The 19,873-nt window shown below is 43.4% G+C and overlaps 2 long non-coding RNA genes, 5 other non-coding genes and 1 pseudogene across 12 annotated transcripts in view; 4 read left to right on the forward strand and 4 right to left on the reverse strand.

Annotated features, from left to right (window-relative positions):
* LOC133494396 (uncharacterized) overlaps nt 1–19,873 on the reverse strand; it is a 322,682-nt gene that overhangs the window by 247,656 nt on the left and 55,153 nt on the right. The window lies entirely within an intron of this gene.
* Nucleotides 1–19,873, forward strand: part of LOC133494398 (uncharacterized) — an 86,795-nt gene that overhangs the window by 696 nt on the left and 66,226 nt on the right. The gene's annotated exons all lie outside the window — the stretch shown is intronic.
* Nucleotides 2,630–2,711, forward strand: trnas-aga (transfer RNA serine (anticodon AGA)). Its single transcript has one exon. It is a non-coding gene; the product is annotated as a tRNA-Ser (tRNA).
* On the reverse strand, nt 2,830–2,948 carry LOC133494980 (5S ribosomal RNA; annotated as a pseudogene).
* trnas-aga (transfer RNA serine (anticodon AGA)) lies at nt 10,583–10,664 on the reverse strand. Its single transcript has one exon. It is a non-coding gene; the product is annotated as a tRNA-Ser (tRNA).
* trnal-caa (transfer RNA leucine (anticodon CAA)) lies at nt 14,778–14,888 on the forward strand. The gene is made up of 2 exons: nt 14,778–14,815; nt 14,843–14,888. It is a non-coding gene; the product is annotated as a tRNA-Leu (tRNA).
* Nucleotides 16,863–16,935, forward strand: trnat-ugu (transfer RNA threonine (anticodon UGU)). Its single transcript has one exon. It is a non-coding gene; the product is annotated as a tRNA-Thr (tRNA).
* On the reverse strand, nt 18,127–18,198 carry trnat-cgu (transfer RNA threonine (anticodon CGU)). Its single transcript has one exon. It is a non-coding gene; the product is annotated as a tRNA-Thr (tRNA).

Genomic DNA, 19,873 nt, shown 5'->3' on the forward strand with positions numbered 1-19,873 from the left:
TACCTCGTAGATATCGGACCTCATTTCTGGATTTTCGGACTTTGCCTTTTTGCCTCGTGTTTTTTGTGCTTCTCCCTTTTTGGGCCGCTGACCCGTGTATGACCTCTGACAGAATTAAACTACCCTCGAAAATCATGTCCCTGTGTTTGGTTCCTGTTCCTTGCTGCATGCTCGTGACAGGAGGCATCGTTGTGTATGAGGATTAATTAAACTTTTCAGTTCATCGTCTGTTTTTGCATTGAGAAAAAAAAGATTCGACATGGTTGTATACCTTTCCCATTTCAGATTCACAGTTATTTGTCACGAGCAAGCAACATGGGGGAGGACCCAAATGCAGTCACACTGGAGTCGCTCTTTCACTAAAAATGTCGTTTACGTTCATGTTAGAATTTGGGGAGCAACTTTTACGTGCATCCATGTTGGTGAAAACGATTAAGTGGTTGCCAAATGAAGCACTGAAGCTTTGTGGCCTTCCTCCATCCCGTTTTATGGAATATTGTGTCTGGAGTCTTTTTAAATTCATAACTTATCAATCATGGATATCAGACTCCCCACAAACCGGACAATGAAAATCCATCCGTTTTCGTAGCCGCTTATCCTTACAAGTTTGTGTGCTTTAGCCTATCCCAGCTGTCATCGGTCAGGAGGCGGGGTACACCCTGAACTGGTTGCCAGCCAATCGCAGGGCACAAAGAGAGAAACAGCCGCACTCACAATCATACCTAGGGGCAATTTAGCATATTCAATTAACGTTGCATGTTTCTGGGATGTGGGAGGAAACCGAAGTGAACTGAAAAGAAAGTTTGCTTGTCCCAAAATAATTCATGCTCATGAGACTTCTGTTTGAAGGAAAATCATTTGAACGCATCACATTTCCTGATGAGCCTGTCACTCGTTTCAATTTTGCCAACACTATAGTATATATCGTATTATATTAGGCTTTCCAGACGAAATTTGCAGTATCTTTCGGCTGACCCTAACTGGCTTCTTTCTTTCTTTCTTTCTTTCTTTCTTTCTTTCTTTCTTTCTTTCTTTCTTTCTTCCTTTCTTTCTTTCTTTCTTTCTTCCTCTACACAAATTCTGGGGAAAAAGGCCCCGCCCACTTCATGCTGTGCTGCAAAGTGGAGACGGATGGACCTGAACACGTTCCGTTACTCTCACTTTTATGGATAAACAAAATGAACACGAATCTGTATATTCTGAAAAAACGAAGCTATTGCTGTTCATTTAGGCGTCAAGATTGTTTTTTGGCTTTGTTCAGTGAAAAAAAATTCACAGAATGAGCAAATCTGGTCAGATCCAGCTGATACTGATTGTCAGGGGCGTGGCCAGGCCTCACCTGCGCCTCATTGATGCTAATTAGGCCCACCAGATGAATAAAATATATTTCATTTTCTGTTGTGCTTGACACTGCATCACTGTGACAAATATAAATAAAAAAGCTGTTGTATCTAGGATCCTAACCAGATCACACATGTTCAACCAAATCAGTAATTATTATTATTATTGAGTCAACAATGATTCTTCACAACAAGTCATTTGATGCTGATGCCTTGAAGAAGGAGCAGTCCAATCGTATTTCACCAAAGAGGCAGCCTGCTTCCCTTTTGAGAACCGAAGAAAAGTACTTCGAGGTCATCGTTGATCGATCCTCAGTGAAGTGCATATATTGGACAAATGCAAAGAAATGCAGGGCTTCACTCTCACCACCTTTTGTTAATTTGTGTTTTTTTATTTTTGTGACTTTCACTCCTTAAGAATGGAAATTTACAGGGTTTTGTAGCACGCCATTCATTGTGGGTTCGTTATTCATGCTGAAGCGCATGGTCAGATGGCTGGACTGATAGAGGGATGGAGGTACGGATGGACAGATGGAAAGAAAGACAGTTGATTGAGATGGATGGATGGATGGATGGACGGCTGGGTGGATGATGGATGGACAGACAGATGATGGAGGGATGAATGGATGGATGGACAGACAGTTAATTGAGATAGATGGATGGATGGATGTACGGATGGACAGATGGATAGAAAGACAGTTGTTTGAGATGGATGGATGGACGGCTGGATGGATGATGGATGGACAGACAGTTGGATGGAGGGATGAATGGATGGATTGATAGAAAGACAGTTAATTGCGGTAGATGGATGGATGGATGTACGGATGGACAGATGGATAGAAAGACAGTTGATTGAGATGGATGGACAGACAGACGGATGGAGGGACGGATGAATGAATGGATGGATTGATCGGAAGACAGTTAATTGGGATGGATGGATGAGATGCAAGGTTTTGGCCACGCAGACTACTTTTGACTGATCACCAAAGCTGAGATGAAGGATTTTTTAAAAAAATAACACTAAGATTTATTTGAACTATATTTAATTGTTTGATAGATTGGGTTGAGCTGGTCTAATAAAGGTGACCATGGACGGGAGACGGAGGGGGGACCTCTTCTCCGTGCCGAGGTCCTCCTGCTCCACTTCCTTCTTTCACAACGCTGCGCAATCCCGTCTCACTTTGCCATTGACACACACTGATCTTGTTGTCACAGTAACCGTAACAACCATGATAAACTCAAGCAAATCATGAAAATACTGCACTAACCGCAAGCAATCTCGCAGTCGGGTTGTCGTGGCCGAGTGGTTAAGGTGATGGACTAGAAATCCATTGGGGTCTCCCTGCGCAGGTTTGCGTCCTGCTGGCAATGAATGTGCACTCTTTTGGTTTGGGATAAGTTCAAATGGTGGGTTCTGGGAGAAATACCTGTTCCGATGCAGTATCACTCGATGGAAATATTAGCATGATTCCATATCCACTTGACAAAATGCTTCCAGCACCTGATATTCCCCGGCGGTCTCCCGTCCAAGTCCTAACCAGGCCCGTCCCTGCTTAGCTTCCGAGATCAAACGAGATTGGGCGTTCTCAGGGCAGTATGGCTGTAAGTGGAACCTCCAGATGAAAAAAGGGGCTAAATATTTTCTTAAAATATGCTTCTGTTTCCACTTGACAAAATGCTTACAGCACCTGGTACTGGTCAATTTCGGGAGTAGTTCAGTTTGTTGGCTTTCTCAAAGTCAGTGTCAGGATGGCTGAGCGGTCTAAGGCACCAGACTCAAGGACTAAACTCCTTCTGGTTGATGGGTGTTCTGGTCTCTGAATGGAGGTGTGGTTCGAATCCCACTTCTGACACAGTTCTTAGGGCCCCATAACTCAGTGATGAGGGCATTGTTTGGGTTGACCATTTTTGGGGAGTTTTTCCTCACTGGGGCCTCCACTCCCCAAGAAGGGTTGTGGCAGGAATCCGGCGTAAAAACTGTGCCAAACAACTATGAGCGTTTATCTGAGATGACATGCTGGGGCGACCCCTGACGGGACAAGCCGAAAGAAAGCTTTTGGCAGCACAGTGGATAAGCTGGTAAATCGTCGGCATCAGAGTTCTGAGGTCCTGTTTTCAATCCCATATCCGGATGTGTTTATTTTGCATTTTCTCTCCGTGCCTGCGTGGGTTTTCTCCGGGCACTCCGGTTTCCTCCCACATCCCAAAATCTTGCAACATTAATTGGACCCTTTAAATTGCCCAGACGTGTGATTGTGAGTGTGGCTTTTTGTCTCTATGTGGCCTGTGATTGGCTGGTAACCAATTCAGGGTGTACCGCGCCTCCTGACCAATGACAGCCGGGAAAATCTCTAGCACCCTTGTGAGGATAAGCGGCTACGAAAATGGATGGATACTCTGTCAGGTTTGTGGGGATTCTGACATCCATGATTGACATGTTATGAATTTTAAAAAAGACTCCAGACACAATATTCCAGAAAACGGGATGGAGAAAGGCCCCAAAGCTTCAGTGCTTCCTTTGGCAACCACTATGTCGTTTTCACCAACATGGATGCACCTAAAAGTTGCTCCCCAAATTCTAACATCAACGTAAACACAACTTTTATCATGAAAGAGCGACTCCAGTGTGACTGCTTATAGGTCCTCCACCATGTTGCTTGCTCATGACAAATAACTGTGAATTTGAAATGAGAAAGGTATATAAACACGTCAAATCTTTTTTTTCTCAATGCAAAAACAGGCGATGAACTGAAAAGTTGAATGAATCCTAATACACAACGATGCCTCTTAAAAAGGAATCACAAAAACACGAGGCTAACAGGCAAAATCCCAAAACCGAGAAACGAGGTCCGTTATCTATGAGGTAAAACTTGAAACAAGAACAAGACTTGACTGAAGTGGCACAGAAAAGTTGAAACAAGGGAGAGTCACTCACAAAACGCAACAAACACAACGACACACATCTGACAAATGGACACAAAAGACTTAAATGCATTTCCTAATTAGCGTCAATGAGGTGCAGGTGAGGAGCTCCTGGCCACGCCCCTGACGGCTGACATGGAAAGTCAAAGTCACGTATGACCTGCACCATGAAAAAAGTTATGAAAATATGCCCTGGAATAAAAATGTAATAAATAAATGAAGACATACAGAAAAAAATGAAGGAATAAAGAGTCCCGTAAAGATTTGCGTCGTCTTTGTACTTGAGCTTGTGTCCTTATGATTAGTACGACAGGGTGGGTTGGGATCAACAAGAGCCTTTAGCCAAAGATCAAAGGTCAAAGGTGAGCCTTTCGTGGGTTAAATTCCTCCATTGTAGAATAACAACTCACCTCTACATGACAAATTCAAACAAGGGCCAGCAGCAGCTCGTCACCTGCGCCTCATTGAATATGAATAAAAAATTAGTGTTTCCAGGATAGAAACCAGATAACACATATTTCATAAAATCAGTAATTGTTGTGATTGAGTCAACAGTGATTCTTCACTTGAGGCTGATGTCTTGAAGATGGAGCTGTCCAATCGTATTTCACTGCTTCCATTCTAAAGAAAAAGTCAGTGGAGTCAATAGTTTCCGATGGATGGATCTTCAGATGGTCTTGAAATGGATTCATTCACTGTTGACGTGACTTCTTTGGTCACGTGCTGGTGTTTGAAGTGTTCAGTGTGGAAGCAGAGTAATTCATCAACATCCGATTCATGTCCTTGCTTGGAGGCTCCAAACATCAAGATTGAGCGCTGGAATAGACTCATCTGGAAAAACCTCAAGTTTTTGTCAAAAACTCTTATCCCAACAGACAGATCTCTTGGAAAGTGGTGGAAATTGACCCCAAAATCCAAATCATAACAGATGAGAAAAACAAAATAATATTTGACAGATCAAAAAATACCTTTACAGATTTGGGTGTTTGTTGACTTTCAAGAAGCATTTCTGGTACATACGGGAGCATTTCAGAACATTTTAGCAGCTATTTCACACCACGAAACAGTACCTGTAACTCTCCGCCATGACTATAAATATTATCATTTGAGTATAAAATTGTTAAGTAAAGCTCTGCATGACATTGTATCCTTATTAACATTAAAGAAAACAACAGAGAACAACTTTATGAACATCGGCAGTCTGTAACAGAAAATATTTTCAGCACATCAATTTGCCTGAAATAAACATTTTGACCGACTTATTGCACTTTGATTGTGAAAATAAAACTCAATAAATAATAAAACTTCAAATCTTGTTCAGCAACATTAACTCAGGAGCACAAAATAAAAAACACTTTAAAACAATAATATATCTGCTATGATTGGAGTTTTTTTGCCCACATGAAGCAATTTGGTACGCTACTTGTATGATGCTAACAGTCCTCACTCGTTTACTGAAGTGGCTTTCACAAGGCGGGATGATTGTTAGCATAATTCGAGACTTTCGCTGAAAATAATCCATCGTTTTATCAGCATGACTGGGGTGGAACCTCTTTGAATTGCGCATGAATTTAGTTGGCTTCATGCTGTCCGCTGCCACATTTTTTTCTCTCCTCGTGTCCCACTGTCGCCACAGTGAAAGCCAACCAAAAATGCATTGCTAACCAAACCAAGCCAACTATCCATCCATCCATCTGCTTAGCTGCCTATCATTCCTCACAAGGGTCGTGGTGAGTGCCGGCGCCTATCCAAGCCGTCAACGTGCAGTAGGCCGTTTACGCCCTGAAATGATTTCCAGCTAATCGCAGGGCACCCAAGCAAACTATGAACTGAATATTTGAAAGGTTGCTTCCATTTTTTTCATTTTTTTAAACCCACAATGATATCCCGTCTGTTTTCTTGACATAAAACTGAATTATGTGATTGCAGAATATCTTTTAGTGAGACATGTTGAAAGCTGAATGATGCTCCCAAACAGTTTTAAGGTTAATGTTATGTTGCCTCCTGTATTTAAAATGCAGGATTTGCTTTTTGTGCGCTGTATTGTCTTTGCTTTCAATCCTAGAATCAGGCGGTTGATTACCACACCATCTCATCCTGCACTTTCTACTTTGGGCTGGCTTCAGACCATACCTTTCCCACTCGAAACAGAAAAATCTCGTCCAGTTTAACCACTTGTTCTTCGCTTATTCACATACTCTGACAGCAATTGCATCTTCAATCACTTTTTCTTTTTAAGTTTCTCCGTTATATCGAAAGTAAAACACCAGCAGCATGTCTAGCTCGTCTTTGCGCGACGTTGCCCCCATACTGTGTTGCTAAGTAAAAGCAGCGGCGTGGTGGATGCTCTCATGATAAAACACATTGATCTCTGTAAGTACTGGCAACATTTGTAATTATGTTAAGAGATCATTGCTGTTTTTTTTGGCAGGCCATCCTGGCGATCGACGGATTACGCACCCCTGCTTGACCCTTTTAAAAGACTCCAGACACAAGTATTCCGAATGGACAGATAACTCCACAAAGTTTCAGTGCTTCATTTGGCCATGGAAAGAAAGACACTGGTGGGACTTGAACCACAACCTTTGGGGATTACTTCTTTAGTAATCCTGGAGTCATGCACTGTCCATTGTGCCACATATGTCAAGGGAACCAGAGATTGGAAATTCCCCAATTAAGGGGAACAAATGGGATCATTTGACTACATTTTAGGGTCTTTCACGCCGCAAAAAGGTACCTCTAATCCATATTATTTGCTTTAGCAGAAATACTATAATATTAGGGAGTACATTTGGTAGTTTTATTTAAGGAGTATTTTGGTATTGATTTTCACCTTCACAACAGCTGAGCTCAAAATGTCAGCCTGGATTTGTGTTTGTCATTTTACTGCTTGCATGTAAGTTACAGTACAATTGATGATAAAACATAAAAACGCAATGAGATGTTGAGCGTTTTAGTTCAGATATTTTTTTTTTTTACCTGAATAACAAATGTTGGAATGTGAAAGAAATAAAAACCATGGACAATAACTTTCTATAACAATGTAAAATCTATTAACTGAAAACTTGAATTATCTTCATAACAATGAACCCTCCTGTCACGATCAGTGCAGCAAGGGGTAACACAGGGGACCTGATTTTTGAGGGTAATTTGATTCTTTCAGAGGTCGTACACAGGGAAGCAGTCCAAAAAGGCAGAAGCTCAAAAAACACGTGGCAAAAGGCAAAGTCCCACAATCCGGAAACGAGGTCCGATAACTGAGGCAAAATGTGTAACTGAACAAAACAAGAATGACTAAAGTGGCACACGAAGCTGTACGAGGGAGTACACTAACCAAACAGCTTGCATCATGACACACAATGATGTGTGCGCTCCTCTGCAGAAGAAACACGTCATGAGAATTGAATTCACTGGCGATGTCCTCTTTTGGACACAAGTGCGCTGAGAAGAGGACCCCGCGCACGTCTGTCAAGGACCGACACAAGCAACCAATCGATTATCAAGCCATCAGTCACCCCAGTTGACATCTGATCCGTGATTAAAGAGAAATAATTTCTTTTCCACTTCTCTGGCATCACAAATAATAAGATCATCAAAAAGATATTTTTTCAATACTTTAGCTTCACAGAAAAGATGAAGAGAAAAAAAAATGAACACAAACAAACATTGTAATTTTACTTCAGAAACAGTCTCAAGCACAACTGACAAGGCAAACCACAAGGCTTACATGTCGTTCCGAATACTTTTCACTGACGTCACGCTGACCACGTGTTTGTTTGTTTTGGATGGCAAGATCATGTCTACATATTATGGCCACATATGAAACTCGAGAGCATTGTGTCGATGTCAGTGGGAGAGGTTGGGGAGGGGGGGCGACATAAATATAAATCAACCATGTTAACAATTAGAGTTGGACTCAGGGCTACGTTCTTTCAATAACACAAACAGCAAGTCCTAACATGGCGTCAGAGTGACGGAAGCATAACTACGACTCACAGCGAAGAAAAAACAAATGAAGACGATGGGAGGCGTTCGGTGTTCCACTCACCAATTTACCAGATGCGTGACAGAGATTCAAGCAACATGCCGAAACTCTTGTTCACGAGACCCGCTTAAAACAGAGCGGAAAGAGGAAAGTGCAGTTTCCTCCTGTGTGGGATCGGCGAAAACGGACGGGATGTCAGCAATTCCATGGGACACTGACAGAGATGAAGATAAGTTGCGAAAACGTTGTGACCAAAAAAATTCTGATTACGAAAGCAAAGCCCATATTTGCGAGATATAAGTTTCACGAGAAGACGCAAGGTAACTGGGAGTCATGTGAGCACTTTGTGACAGAACTCAGGCTGCTGAATTAAAGGACTGTCACGACACAAACAGCGATGAGATGGTCAGAGGCCGCATACTTTTCGCTCGAAAACAGCGATCGGCATAGCCCGCTCTCAAGAGTTAGCAAAGTGCCACGCAAAGGCTATGGCTCGCGACAGCGCACGAGGTTCACGTTATCCACCGCAAACCTGGAAGGCAAAGGTTCACTGCGGCTGCTCGTAGGATATGACAGCCCAAAGACCTCCATAGAGATATGTAACCAGTGTGAGGATACCCAGTAAATTAGCTGAATGCCCAGCAAAAGGTAACAACGCCTGGAGTGTCATAACCTTTTTTCTGTCTGCTCTTGCAACAAGAAGCCACACAATGAAAGAACCACGATGAAAAGGCCATAAGATGCTTATAAGCAAGCCAATATTCACAAAAAGATCACAAAACACCACACCAGTTTGTATTGTACTTTTGCCGCCCAGTGGGCGTGGTCACCAAAACATGACATCACGTGAAAAGGATCTATTATCGACAATGAGGCGCAGGTGAGGAGCTGCGGCCTGGCCACGCCCCTGACACGTTCCAAGAGATGTGGCTGTCAGTGGGATGTGGGACGAGTGCTTTTGAAAAAAACTGGAAGTATTTCCAGATTCGTGTGTTCCGGCGTTCTCCCTTGATGTGTGGCAAAACACGAAATTGACTTTGGTCGTCCTGTTTCTATTCTGATTCCTCACTGAACACTTTAAAAAAAACACCAGTCGACCAAAGGCAAATAATGCCAAGAGTGAATGAAGGAATTCACTCTACCACTTGAAGAAAAAAAGAGAAGTCATGAATTTGTTTCCCCGACAGGGTCATCAGGTGGTTTCTCAGAAAAGCGCAGCCAGATGCTGAAGATCCATCCATCCGTCTTCTGAGCCGCTTATCCTTAGCCGCATCTTATCTAGACAACTGTGTGCCTTTCCAAATGATGTTCAGTCAAGTGAAGTGACCACAGGTGGCCTCCATTCAAGTTGGAGAAGGACCTCAAGGATCATCAGTGGAAATCTGATGCACCTGAGCTCAAGTTTGAGTGGCATTGCAAACGGTGTAAATACTGATTTGCGCATTATGTTTGAATATTTACCTGATTTATAAATTGAGACAAATGTCTGAAAACACGACTGCCTTTATATTTTATGAAGATTTTTTTTTTTTCAAGATAAACTTCAAAACAGCTTTTGATGAAATCTCGCAGCAAAATGTGAAGGGGTGTGAAATCTTTCTGGTGGTACTGTATGAAAGTCTCAAGAGGTTCGACATGGACGTACTATCGAGTTTATGTGGAGCAAGCCATAGCATAATTTCCATCCATTCATTATCTTTGCCGCTTATTCTCACGAAGGTCGCCAGGAGTGCTGGTGCCTATCCCAGCTGTCTACGGGCAGGAGACGGGGTACATCCTGAACTGGTTGCCAGTCAATCGCAGGGCACATGGAGACAGACAACAGTTGCAATTTAGAGTCTCCAATTAATGTTGCATGTTATCGGGATGTGGGAGGAAACCAGAATGGCCGGAAAAACACCAACGTAGGCACGGGGAAAACATGCAAACCTCACACGGGTGAGATCGAGGTTTGAACCCCCATCTTCAGAACTGTGAGTCCACTGCTCTAAGCAGACGATCTACCGTGTCACGTCGTAGAAGTACCTTTCACACTTGGTCACGGATGACTGATATTATAGTGTTGAGGATTGCAACTCCAAGTGGAGTTTAATCGTAATAATACCTACGATGTACATGCACATTTTGTTGACAAATTCAACATCAATTTTTATCCAATTTTCGATGGAATAATCAAATGTACAGACATTTGATCGGCAGAGCTCTGGTGGGTGAATATTGCGATTGCGTTGGTGCCGTTGTGCTGGTTTCCAATTTGTCAAAGTATATTTGACTCTTATCTCTTGCCAACCTCCATCTCCACGCTCTGCCGCAGTGCTACAAAAGACTACATGTTCGTTGTCGGCAGGATTCGAACCTGCGCGGGGAGATCCCAATGGATTTCTAGTCCATCGCCTTAACCACTCGGCCACGACAACCTGCCTGCAAGACTTTGTGTATGCACATTTTTTTTAACAATATGGTGGTCTCCGTGATTTGTCCTGCTTCGCGTTCTTCTTCCTTGAGGTAAAAACATGATGATGATGATGAACGATTCACCTGGTGCACAAACACACACAGCACACCACACTAATTTTGATACAAAGAGCGAGAAAATATTTTCACTCCCAATGGAAATTTTAACCAGCTTTTTAACAAGCAAATCTGTTGTTTCTTAATTTTGGGGGAGTGGGCCTTTCTTCGTGAAGTCACCAGTTCAGCGGTTTCAACCTGCACACAGTCCGGACTCGTGACATAGGTGAAGTTCTCTCTTTTATTGGAACTATGATTTCAGATAAGTCTTTAAATAAATCCTTCAGTGAAGTCAGTCCTCACCTTCCGTGACCCGATTTATCACCGATTCAGACTCAGTCTTGAGAATTAACCCACACTGCATTGCTGTATTCTTGATGTGTACATAAAAAAAAAAAAAAAAAAAAACTTTGGGGGCTTTTCTTTCCTTGTTCTGGCTTTATATCATCTAAAGTGGTCTGTCTAAAACAGGGGTGGCCAATCCGCGGCTCTCGAGTTCCATTTGGCTCTTTGCCTCCTTTTGTGCGTCTCTCGTGAAGGCACGAAGCATATCCACGTTCTGTTTACGCGCGCACTTTGCTTGCGTTCACCACGGTAGTTGCGAGTCAGTGTTGCTTGCGTTGAATCCAGTATTTGCATGTTTTGCTTGAGTTTATTACGTTTTTTTTTTCACAACAAGATCAGTGTGTGTGTGTGCATGTGGGTCGATGGCTCAGTGAGACGGGACTGCCCACGGTGTGCAGCTGTTAGGGAGAGAAGGGAAAAAAAAAAGCACAATTGAGATGGAAGAGTGCCTGGATTTTTCCTGCCACACAGCTCAGCGTGTGTCACTTTGATAAATAAGACAGAACAGGTGTCAAGAACGAGACTCGAGGGGGGGACCCAAATGCACGACTCAGGTGACAGGCAAGCGGACAGGAGTGAGCCTTTATTAGTTCCAGCGTCAGTAACCGGGGAGTCAGTCCAAACAAGCAACAGGATCAGTCACGGCAGGTTTACAGTGTCAGTCGGGAGACATGGGAGGTTGGCGTCAGGAGTACAGAAGTACGGGAATGAGGCATGCGAGGTAACGATCTGCCGAAGACCAGTCGCCCACTGGGTCCGATAAATACCGGGGTTAATCATCCAGGATGAGGCGCCGGTGTGCTGGGACACCCCAGCCAGGGCTGGAAGGCAGGACCATGACAAAAGCCGATGCGGTTAAAAAAAATCCAGAGACGAATGCTTCATCATATCAAGTGGCAGACTTTGAAGGGTTTGATTAAAAAAAATGCCTCGGTGATGTTGAAATCTTGTGTCCTGAAACAAAAATCTATACCAGTGCTTTCAGCCCTTCAACTGTTGTGTGACACCTGTTGAAGAGAGAAATCGGAGATTAGCATGGCTACTGACTCACAGATCCACTTCAGCCTCCAATCATGGGAGCCATTTCAGTGCCATACAACACAAGACTTAGCTGAACAGGTTGTTTGTTTGTGTGAGGGAGCACACAATTTAAAACATTGAAAAAAGATGGTCATAATTTCAGATACCTGGAACCCTGCTTGGTTAACAGAGTAAAGACAAGTACTATTCTTTTCCACAACAGATATAATTACATCCATCATCCAAGCCACTCATCCTCACAAGGGCCACAGGAAAGCTGCAGCCTATCCGAGCCAGCTTCAGGTGACAGCCAGACTCTATCCTGAACTGGTCAGCAGGGAGTCAGAGGGCAGATATTGACGCCATCAATGAGCGGGAATCGAACCCACGCTGCCTACACCAAACTAAGGCATCTGTACCACTGTACCATCTGTGACTACTGGAAAACCATAATGATCATCACAAAGAAAAAGGCACTTTTCAATAGTTTAGCTTCACAGAAAAGATGAAGAGGAAAAAAAGTCTTTGAACACATATGCTAATTTCAGTACAGTAGTAATACCAATTAAAGCATGCAAACCAAAATTTGGACAAAAAACCCATAAAAAAACAAATATCTGTGATCTTGCATCGTCAACCATTTCAACCAATCGTGTTTGTCAGGGATGTGGTCATGCCACTCACCTGCACCTCGTTTGTTCATTAGGTCTTGTATCTAATCTTCATGTGTTGAGTCTTCGGTGGCTCGTCCATGTGTGTAGTAGATAGAGAAATAATTCAATGAAACTGGTTGCTGGCCAATCTAAAAAGTATTTTTCATGTGTAAATAAAAAAAGAGGGGCAACAAAAAAATACATTTTTTTTACAAAGGAAAATGAAAATAGTCTGATGATGGTGACACGGTGGATCATCTGGTTAGAACGTTGTGTGAGTATGAGAGCATCTTGTTCGTGGATTGACCTCATTGCAGCGTTTCTGTCCCACAGCATTTGATTATTCCATTAAAAATTGGATAAAAATTCATGTTAAGGTCGTCAAAATGTGCATGTACGTTGTAGGTATTATTATGATGAGAATCCACTTGGAGTCGCAATCCTCATAGTCAACGCTATAATATCACGCCACAGAAAAAAATTATCATGGTATGGTTTTGAGACATTTACATTTGGCTTTTTGTGACCATGGACAGATACTCAGGAGAACAACGCTGTCATCAATACCTGGAGGCTTGAGGAAGCCTTTAAAAAAAAAAAAAAAAGAATATGAGAGTCCAATTAGGGAAAAAAAAAAAAAGAAGCCTCCCATTAAAATAAACATACAGACACAGATCATTCATGGATATATTTCTCTGTGGCGCAAATGACAGTGAGTTGGACTTTTAGATTAACAGTGTAGGAATTCAAAGGGTGTAAGTTTGATTCCCACCAGAGTCATTCTTTCACTGGAAAGAACGTGTGTTTCCTTTGGTGGGTAAAATGTTGAATCCAAACTTTATGTGCATCGATGTTCATGGGGGGAAAAAAAGTACTGATGACCAAATGAGTCTTGTGAAACAATGAAGCTTTTCAGCAACTTGCTTGGAGCTTCAAGAAGCAATGAAGTGTTTCAGCCAATTTTGATGAAACTTCATGAAGCACTGAATCTCTCAAAGTACGACCCCCAATTGCAGTGTCTTCATTTGGACATGGATGAAATCCCCAAAAATTTAATTTAGTAAATAGTTTCAGTGGTGGAAACACCAATGATTGTCTTAGAATTACTAGTTCCATTCAAAGTTCCTAATAGGATACTCTTGGTCTTGGAACATGGAAGAATTGGGAGTACGTCCAGGCTTGGGGAAACTTTGGGAACATGGAGTGTCAGCCAAAAACCAGTGCTGGTGTTTTTGTGGTTGACCTCTGGTGGAGACGAAACGGTGGGGGAATGGAGGGGGTGGTGCTACGGAGTGCACGACTGCTCAAGCCAAATTTAGTTGTGGAGTAATTTATCATGTCAAAAAAAGACCACAGTAGTGGGGGTAATACTTTAAAGAGGTCCAGGAAACTTTGGGTTGGGGTTATCAGCTCCAACTGCTTATGGAATTTGGAATCTTTGGTTTCAAGACCGACAAGTACCTGGTTCTTGTCCTGTCCAGTCCTGTCCTATATTTTCCTGTCCTTCCTTCACAGGGTGGAGTACGACTACCCCGTACAACACTCGAATTTAATCACTGTCACCAGACTTTACAATGTCATTGTAATCTACAATGTCTTTAACTTTACTGCAACTCGTGTACAGTCTTTTGTCATCTTCTCATTCTTTATAATTTCGTCATCTTTTCAGTGTCTCTCCACTTTGTTTTTCACCCCCCTTTAAAACTTTCCTCTGCCTGACTCAAATTTTCACCCAAGATCCATGAGAAGCCAAACCAGAAAAATATAATCAAAACCAATAACTTTTTTTTAAAAACTTTGCAGAGAAACACTCTTAATAAAAGACAAATAAACAATAAATTCAAATTTGTCAGTTGTCCTTCTAATGTCGATATTGCAATGATGATCGGACTTGCGACCCGTTTCCTGAGTGGATGAAGTGTTCATATCTGACCTTATGGCACCAAATGTACTTTCGTTGAGTACATGACTCCAGTCCAGGTAGGGTCTGAAGTAATCAATGTCAGGATGGCCGAGCGGTCTAAGGCGCCAGACTCAAGGGCTGAGCTCCTTCCGGTTAACGGGTATTCTTGTCTCCAAATGGAGGTGTGGGTTCAAATCCCCCTTCTGACACGGTCGTTGTTCTTTTTTTTACCTTTTAAGAATTATTTCTGGTACATATGGGAGCATTTCAATCCATTTTAGCGTCTTTCACACCACAAAAGGGAACCTTCAATTCATGTGATTTGCTTTCGCAGTAACAATGTAACATTTGGGAGTACCAGTACATTTGTAACTTTATTGAGGGAGTATTTTGGCATAGAATAACCCTTTAACAGCTCAGCCTCAGAATGATCCCCCCGTGGGTATCCTGGTGCTTGGCGTCCGGGTTGTCGCGCTAATTGGGAGGCACACACCTCCCTGATCGTCAACCCGTGTGTAACCGACCACCGCCTGTTCTCCGACCGAACCCGTAAACCTGACGCCTTTGACACTTCTGCCTTCCTTGATCGATCTCTCGTGTACCGACTCCAGCCATCCTGCCCCTGACCTGCCCTCTACGCCCCGACGTCCCAACACCCGCTGCGCACCTGCACCTGACTGCCTGCCCAATCCCCCCCATCCGTGGAACAATAAAACGCTTTTCCCGAACTACCTTCCGTCTCCCGACCCTGCATTTGGGTCCGACCTCCGTTCCAATTGGTCATGACAACGTCTGCTTTGCAATGACAAGTTGTCCAGTTGTTGAAAGAATGACGTGGAAAGATATTTCCAGGGAAGGCATGCTACATCTTCAGCAGAGTTGTGAGTGGAAAGAGTCGCTCGACAGAAAGCCCAACTTGCTCATAGGCAAAAATGGAGCAAAATTGAAAGCCTCCCACCACCCCAGAAAACTTGTTTGAAACATGGAATGCTCATCCTGACAATTATAGGAACTTGAAGAAACATGTGTTTGGAGTATTGGCCCTCTTGGATCAACATACATGTGCAAGCAGATATTCTATCCATCCATCCATCCATCCATTTTCTTCACGGCTTATCCTCCCGAGGTTCGCGGGGAGTGCTGGAGCTTATCCGACCTGTCAACATGCAGGAGGCAGAGTACACCCAGAACTGGTTGCCAGCCAATCACAGGGAACATGGAGACAGACAAGAGTTGCACTCACAATCACACTTATGGGCACTTTAGTGTCCAATTAATGTTGCATGGTTTTGGAACGTAGGAGGAAACCAGAGTGCCGGGAGAAAACTCACACAGGCACGGTGAGAACAAGCAAACTCCACTCAGGTGGGTTTGTGGTTGGAACCGGGATCTCAGTACTGTGAGGCCAACAGCTGGGAGAGGCTCCAGCACTCCGACGAGCCCCATGAGGATAAGCGGCTCAGAAAACGGATAGATGGTGGATGGATTCGGCATGCAGGTAAGCAGGCAATTTGCTGGTCCTCCGAACAGACAGGATGACAGAAAAGGTTTCAGTGTGGTTGAGGTTATGTTTGACAACTACAGAAAGGTCCCCATTTGGAAAATTGGGTGATGGGCTTTTTTATTTTGCCACAAAGCACCCCAAGTAACCAAGTCCCCAATAGGGAATCAAAACCTGGTCTTTGCGTGACAGGCAAGAGACACTGTCCACTATGCTAATGAGGAGACAGTCAGCAATGCCCACCTTGGTCACCTTGGTGTAAAATATTCCACCATGGAGTAGAGGGGAAGAGAAATGGAGTCGGGATTATTTTAAGGAAGAGCTGGCTAAGAATGTCTTGAAGTGAAAAGAGTAAAAGATCGAGTGATGAGGTTGAAATTTAAATTGAGGGTGTTATGTATAATGTGGTAAGCGGCATGCCAACAGGTCGGATGTGACCTAGAGATGAACGAGAAAATCTGATTCTGGAAGGAACAGATGAAGTAGTTCTGAGCATCCCAGACAGAGAGAGACTTGTGAAAAAAAGAAAATGAGAGAGAAGGAAGAGTAGAAGAGGCAAGTGTGAAGGACCAGGAAGTGGCAATGGTTAGTAAGGGGGAAGTGTAAGGTGACGGACCGTGTCAGAAAGGGTCTGCACTCCTTAAAACAATAACTTCTTGGTGTGGATTCCTATGCTCAGCAAGGCTCCATAGCTCATGGTTAGAGCATTGGTCTTGTAAACCAGGGGTCGTGAGTTCAATTTCTCACTGGGGCCTGATAAAAGTTGTGTGCTTCTAGTGAAATCCACTTTTCACAATGAATGGGTTGTTCTGGAAAAGTGTGAATAGTGATCCATCCTCCAAGTGTTCAAGCCAAAATCCCATTTTATACTGTCCAAGCTTTAAAAAAAACAAGGCACTGAACCGCCACTAAAATCTTCATTTTCTTCTAATGAGCTAATTTTCCTAATTCTAATGATGATTTACTAAAGTGGGCCTCATCCCACACTCCCAAACACCATGGTCCAGGATCCTGCCGCGGGTGCCGCAGCGACCGTCGCCGACGTTCATTTCTTTGCTCCTTCCTGCCAAGACCTTTGCTGTGGAGCTCCTTTTCCCTCTTCAGGTGGGCACAGACAACTCTTCTTTGTGGCTGTGACCTTCCTCCTGAGTCTTTCCCACTTGGAGCCCGAGAGGAAGTAAAAGATGTCTCGGTCCAGATCTAAAAGCAACAAAAAAAGAACCAATCAATAAAAGCCACAGTTAAAATCCCTGCTTTTATAATTAGTACTTTTCTTCAAATGCCACCGGCTCAGTCCCCAGAACCTGAGTCTTTTCCTAACTCTCCCTATCACGTCGCTCCAGTTTGTTTTCCTCCACCATCCTGACCAAAACTTGATGCCGAGGATTTTTGGTCCATCTGTACCACCGTCAAAGGCAGTCTAGTCTTCTCTGCTTGAGTCCATGGTCCATAAAATTGGGCTTGGGTCTTTTCTCTATTGAGTTTTGACCCAAAGGCCTTGCCCATACCAGTCAGTCAAGTCCAGTGTGTTTTAGTATTGTGCAGTAAATCGGTTCAATATTCATCATCCAAAGCAATTCCTGATTATACGCCAAATATGTCAAGTAATGACGTCCACAGGTAAAAGTGTCTATGGGATCCCATGTTTAATTGTACGCAGTTTTTTTCCTATTAACTGATAAAAGATCCGTGCATAAAATGTTAAAATCATCCATTTATAAAATACATACGTACCAGGCCATGTACATGGATGACTAATTGTATATGGGGATATTTTCAGTCAGTACGGTCATACAACAGTGTCAGCCTTGAGTAGGCTTCCAGATGTTCTTGGGGAGCAGATCCACCTCCATCTATTTTCGGAACACATTCTGTGCCTTCAGTCATCCCAAAAGCTGAGCATGGCACTGATCATCAGAGATCAAATCACTTCAGCATTTTTCCAAAGGTACAGATGGGGGTCGAACCCATGCTCTTCAGTTTACGAGACTGACGCCTTACCACTTGGCCACTGCACCTGGTAAATGTTGGTACGACACTTGATCTTAGCCAAAAGGCCAAGAAAGAAGACCAGCCAACAAGCCAAAGTTGCAGATGTACGTTCTGATTTATGATCTAAATTAACGAGTCACATATGGACACGCCAAAAAGCAATGATGTATTATTTAGAACAGGTGTCAGCAACCCAATGGCGAAAGAGCCATATTGGACCAAAAATACAAGAATCAAACCTGTCTGGCGGCGGGCCGGTGCATCAGCGAGTAAACGGTTGGCCTCAGCAGTTCTGAGGTCTCAAGTTCAATCCCCAACCCACCATTATGGCGTTTGCATGTTCTCACCGTCCCTGTGTGGGTTTCCTCCCACATTCCAAAAACATGCAACATTAATTGGACACTATAAATTGCCCCTCTGTGTGGTTGTGGGTGTGACTGTTGTCTCTTGGTACCCTGCGGTTGGTGGGCAATCAGTTGAGGGTGTCCCTGTCCTCCTGCCTGTGGACAACTGGAAAGGCTCCAGTACTCCCTGTGAACCTCATCAGGACGTGGCAAAAGAAAATGGATGGATGGATCGGGAAATGAAATCCCAAAGTGTGTTTTTCAATATTATTTCCCCTATCCAGGCCTTAATAAGATTACTAAAACCAACAAAAGCAAACAAGAAGTGAAGTTGCAGAATTTTTCATGACAGTACTGTCACATTTAGTGGTTTTAAGTTCAAGGAGTTGATGGCCAGAGGGAAAAAACTGTCTTTGAGTCTGTGATGTGTGGGGCCTATCAGAGGACAGCAGGTTAAAAAGCACTCACAATTACACCGAGGGGCAAATTAGGGTGTCCAATTCATGTTGCATGTTTTGGGATGTGGGAGGAAACCGGAGTATCCGGAGAAAAACCCCCCGACAGGCATGGGAGAACATTCAAACTCCATACAGGTCCTCAAAAGTATGAGGCCAACGCTTTACCAGCTGAGTGTACCACATTGCCACCCCTGGTACTTAAACAATGATTTTAATTTGACAACGAAAAAAGGAGGATTTTTTTTTTTTCCAGTTGGGAAGAAAATCTTGACTTGAAGAAATGGCCACAGCGGTTGGCCAAGCAGAATGCAGCTTTGGTGGAGATGAGGAAAGAACTTGCTTGAACTCTAGTGGGAGGAATTCAGTGAGGCCATGGAAAACGGCTTCAAGATGGCTTTGGGGAAATTCTGGTCCACCCATATGGCGTCTCAGGTGAGGGAAGCACTGCACTGTCAACATTGTTTACAGTGAGGATGGGGCAGTTGTAAACCTCGACTCGGGGATATTATGAGTCAGTGGGGAGAATACTTTTGAAGACATACCCTACTCAATTCCTCTGTCACGCTTCCACGAGGGGAAACAGAACTGGGTTCTCTGAGACGGGGTCTCCTATCTCTGTGTTTGAGGTCACCGAGGTGGTTAAATTATTCCCGGTGGCAGGGCTCCGTGAGATTTGCCCGGAATTCCTAAACGCTCGGAAGTTGTGGGGGTGTCTTGGTTGACACCCCTCTGCAACATTGCACAGACATCAAGAAAAGCGCTTCTGGATTGTCAGACATACTTGTAATCAGTAAAGTCGACCAATTAATACATTTGTATCAGTACAGAATAAATTCTATGTTATATTGAGGAGACCGCCAGGGTAAATGCCAACGGGCTTGTCAACACCTGATGTTTCT

This window comes from Syngnathoides biaculeatus, chromosome 21, assembly GCF_019802595.1.
Source record: "Syngnathoides biaculeatus isolate LvHL_M chromosome 21, ASM1980259v1, whole genome shotgun sequence".
Classification (NCBI taxonomy): Eukaryota; Metazoa; Chordata; class Actinopteri; order Syngnathiformes; family Syngnathidae; genus Syngnathoides; species Syngnathoides biaculeatus.